Source organism: Palaemon carinicauda, chromosome 28 (assembly GCF_036898095.1).
Source record: "Palaemon carinicauda isolate YSFRI2023 chromosome 28, ASM3689809v2, whole genome shotgun sequence".
NCBI classification, from domain to species: domain Eukaryota; kingdom Metazoa; phylum Arthropoda; class Malacostraca; order Decapoda; family Palaemonidae; genus Palaemon; species Palaemon carinicauda.
Window position 1 is genome coordinate 10,946,273 of NC_090752.1, and position 5,000 is coordinate 10,951,272.

The 5,000-nt window shown below is 34.2% G+C and overlaps 1 protein-coding gene across 6 annotated transcripts in view; it reads right to left on the reverse strand.

The window, feature by feature from the left end:
• The window catches only part of fwd (phosphatidylinositol 4-kinase beta fwd), a 441,509-nt gene that overhangs the window by 30,434 nt on the left and 406,075 nt on the right, over positions 1 to 5,000 (reverse strand). Inside the window, exon 1 of one of the 6 annotated variants that reach the window (XM_068351782.1) lies at positions 1,989 to 2,093. The exons of the other annotated variants lie outside the window; for them this stretch is intronic. The gene's annotated coding sequence lies outside the window, so the exon portion shown is untranslated. Of the gene's footprint in view, positions 1 to 1,988; positions 2,094 to 5,000 lie in introns of those variants that run through there. 6 annotated transcript variants of the gene reach the window in all.

The window sequence follows — 5,000 nt, forward strand, 5'->3', positions numbered from 1 at the left end:
TTTCCTTTCCTCGCTAGGCTATTTTGCCTGTTGGAGTCTCTAGGCTTATAGCATCCTCCTTTTCCAAATAGGGTTATAGCCTAGCAAGTAATAATAATAATAATAATAATAATAATAATAATAATAATAATAATAATAATAATATGATATTTGTTTTGCATAATCTTACAAATGAAGAAACATGAAATGCCATAATTTCGAAAAAATATTTTCTCCTTTCTACTGACAACATATTAAAACTATTAACATAAATGCAAAATTTATTTATTTCTTAGCGTCTAGAGAGAGAGAGAGAGAGAGAGAGAGAGAGAGAGAGAGAGACTTCACAACTTTCCAACACCCACACATCACGTTCTGCATTTGAATAGAATATTAACCACAGGAGGGAAAAGTTTACTAAAAATACCTACTTTTAACAACAGCTAAACTTTAACAAACAATAGTAAACAAGAACTAAATATTCATGGAAAAATTCATTCTTTTAAGAGATGGAACTATAAGTGTTTTGGTTTTAAGTGATGTAACTCTTGGTTTTATTTAGGCATCGAACTATAAAGTTCACAGACTGAAGTCTAGATAAAAACAAGAGCTTGAATTGCTGATTAAACAACTTCCTTATTATCATAATCAGTTAACGAGATCTGTATCAGATAAACTAGTCTTAATATCCTAATTTAAGAAACTGGTTATATATTTTACATAAAAAATAACTCGGAAGATAAGAAATATTCCTTTTAAAACAGAAAAATCTCTCTCTCTCTCTCTCTCTCTCTCTCTCTCTCTCTCTCTCACACACATCTTCCTTTTAAAGCTTAAAGCAGAGATAAACTCTCTCTCTCTCTCTCTCTCTCTCTCTCTCTCTCTCTCTCCAAATAGATTCTTACCAACATTTAGCTGATAAACGTCGGAAACCTATCCAAAGTTCAGAAGACTTTGATATAATTATCGCGGAGGTTAATCAAACTTCACTTCAAGGTCCTCTACGTATAGACTGGGATTAGGGCTTTCAAAGCCAAGAAACGGGAAAACTTTGCCATTAATTTTTCATGAAGAAATGTAATCCACCATTAAACAAAACATAATAAAAAGAAAGAACAAAAGGAGATTAGTAAGGGCAAATATCCATCATTTTCAAGTGTTATTCGCACTGATCAATTAAATTTACTTATATACTACAGATGTGTTCGACTTGAGTATTTGTCATTTTTTAAACCTTATCTAAACGTAATGTACAGGAAAGTAATAAGACAAAGGACGGCGATTGTTAAGTTGTTTTTCTTCGCAGCTTAACATAAGCACTACACACACACACACACACACACACACACATATATATATATATATATATACTGTATATATATGTGTGTGAGTGTAAATTTATTTCAAATTTCGTAGACACCCCCAAAAATAATTGCTTAAAATAAGCATCGTCATGGAATACGTCTTCACATCAATATTTCTTCTGGCCAAAGCCACAAGGAGCAACATGAAAGCAATAGTTTGTGTGTGTGTGTGTGTGTGTGTGTGTTTGTGCGTGTGTGAAGGACGTCAATACTATAATAATCATAATTGGAGAAACCTTACAAAAAAAAAAAATTAAATAAAATAAAAATCCTGGAAAAGAGGAAGTGAAGCCTTAGCCGATTGAGTAATAGTTCATCAATTTACCCTGACAAATTAAAGAAATCTATCAAACATAAAAAAAAAATGAAGCCCGATAAGATACGCCTTATCGACGGGACGTGATTAACTCTGGACACTACCTCCCATGAAAACAACAATGAAACTCAGTAGAATAAAAGTAAATATGTCATAACATTCCATAACAAAATTAAAAGAAATTGTGTTAATATACAAAGTTAATATACAATTGAGTAAGGTTATGCCTTAATGAATTATGCATAAAGTTAATCAGAGATATTGTGTTGATATAAAAATAAATTGAGTAAGGTTACGTCTTAATGAAATATGCAGGAGACTTCTTTTACCTGTGCATCTCAACAGCTGATCGAAGGGGAACATCCTGGTATTCAATCCGGGTGTCGAACAACTTTTCTAATTACACATTCCCTTTCGTATCGAGAATTTAGAAAAAAAAAAGCTTTCCACCAGACCAGAAATTTGACTTTTACACTACATTAAAAGAGACTGATTTTATTTAATGTTATTTCTAATTGCACTTAATACTCAACCACAAAATATGTCATCTCTTCGATAATTTCTTTTAAAACGATAAAGCGAATCCAAAAGCTTTTTAGATCAAGCAAAACCACCGTCAACATTAGAATCTATTTATTCCAACATTTACTCTTCTGGCATTTGATATCATTCAACTACTTCTCTAAAGGCTTACATTTGCGAAAAACACTTTGAACAATCCTTAAACCGGACACAACACATCCTAAAATGCTTTCCTTTCGAGCAGTTGGCACAACGATCAAAAGAGTGGAACTGAAAATAGTCGTCCTATAAAAAATATTTATGGACACACCATTACGGCGTGCGATATCTTATCGTTATCACATAACCTTATCGAAAAGGGGGTTCCTCTTATCTCTGAGCTCGTATCTCGTGTGGGGGAGGGGGAGGGGGAGCTGATAAAAAGAAAAATATCTTGTGGAAAATACTGATTGACCGATTGATTGATTGATTTGGAGTTTTCTGGCATCCTGATATCGAAGGTTATTGACGCCCATAGAGTTTGTTATACATAAAGAATAAAAGGAAATTCAATTTAAAACCATGAAAGTGAAGGTAACCTTACAGAGGTTAAATAGCTCTCAGAAGACCTACTTCTGAAATAAACATAAAAATACTGCTAGCATAAAATACTGAAGAACGCAATACAAAGCCACCAAATTTCATGAGAGAGAGAGAGAGAGAGAGAGAGAGAGAGAGAGAGAGAGAGAGAGAGAGAGAGAGAGAGAGAGAGAGAAATATTAATTCATGGAAAATGTATAAAGGAACTGAGCTAATTAAATTCTTAAATCGTAAAAATTAAATAAATCTAATGATCATTGTCTTTCCAGTTTATTACACCAGGAACTAATTAATACCAGAATAAATAATAAAACATTGAAATGAATAATACCAAAATAAAACATCACACAAACATTTTCAGGAAATATTGTCATGGTAGTTCTTCGAAAAGATTTATTCTGACTTCATAAAACCAAGACGAAAATATTTCAGATTTAAAAGTGAACTGAACATTATTTAATGATGAAACAAGAGAAAAGTTTATTTTTTAAAGTCGTGATCAATAACTTTTAAGTCTAAAGTGATAAAAAAATATCTCAAGAATTTTTTCAGTTCCAGTTACATCAGAATAGATACTCACCAGAACATCAGCCGGGCAAGCCAACCCTCAACTATGGTGCCTAACTACATCAGTGACCTCCCTGGTAAACAGCTTAAACTCATGGTCCTGGACTGGGATCGATTTGTTGCCTTGTAAATACTAGGCGAACACGTTACTACTGCACTGTCAAGGAAGCTAGTATTATGTTAAAGGTCGCGTCTGAAGACCAAAAACCTATTGTAGCCACAAGATCACTAGCAGATCTTGGTTAAAAAGTGAGGCGTATGAATTACCATCAACAAAGAAGAATGAACAAAAGAGATGCACTTACAAACCATCGTCAGGCCGGAAAGACTACATACACACGCGCAAGCGAGCACACATATAAACATAAACACACGAGTGTTCAGGAAAAAACTGCCTTACAGTACCATGACTTTCTGACGGGTTTGAATATATATATATATATATATATATATATATATATATATATATATATATATATATATATATAGAGAGAGAGAGAGAGAGAGAGAGAGAGAGAGAGAGAGAGAGAGAGAGAGAGAGAGAGAGAGAGAGAGCGAGCCTTGACTTTTTGATGGGTTTGAATTTCACGCTCTGTATCTATCCGTCTATTTAACTGTCTTCTCTCTCTCTCTCTCTCTCTCTCTCTCTCTCTCTCTCTCTCTCTCTCCTCTCTCTCTCTCTCTCTCTCTCTCTCTCTATATATATATATATATATATATATATATATATATAAATATATATATATATACATATATACATATATATATATATATATATATATATATATATATATATTATAATGTATGTGTCTCAATTCTGACTGTAATCGAACAGTTCAACATGTTTCTTCAATAAAGGCCCATAAAGGAACAGAGGAAATAGAAATAAATCATTATATTTCGACCAATACACATTGGCCCTCTTCAAGGTGTACAGTAAAAATGAGAAAGAGTGTTGTTGTTGTGGTATTGCCAATAATTTCTGCTGGCGTGGGGCTTTCCCTTGTTCGGCCCGTAGGGAGAAAGAGTGGATAGTGACAGTTTATATATGAAAGCAAAAGTGTGTTTCCAGCTGTTCTAAGGAGGTTGTAGTAAGTGCTGGAAGGATTAGCCTAATATAATTCCATCCAGGTGCGTCTTCATATTCTTGAGCCGATCGGAGAATGTCTTGACCTTAGATATATATCTGATGGTCGGTCTCGGTGGATTATCTTTTTAATTCGGGTTGAGAAAGGCGTTTTCCTATGTCAGCTTTCCATTGCCCGCCGGATAAGTTCATTATGTTTGTTTATGATGGTCGATTCCAAGATCTTCCTTCAGTACGGACAGATACTTTTAAAAAGCAAAGACGACTCACTCCAGATTTAGGGCACCAGATTACCTGGAGCGAGTCAACTTTGGTTTTTAAAAGTACCTGTCCATACAGAAGAAAGATTCTGGAATCGGCCATTATAAATCAAACAAACACAATGAACTTATCCAACGGACAATGGAAAGCTGACATGGGGGACAACACCCTTCTCAAACGATTATAAAAAAGATAATCCACCGAGACCGACCGTCAGGACATCCTACGATCGGCTCAAGACTATGAAGACGCACCTGGATGGAATTAAATTGGGCTAATCCTTAAAGCACTTAATCAAGGAGGTTTAATACCTGGAGATGTCACT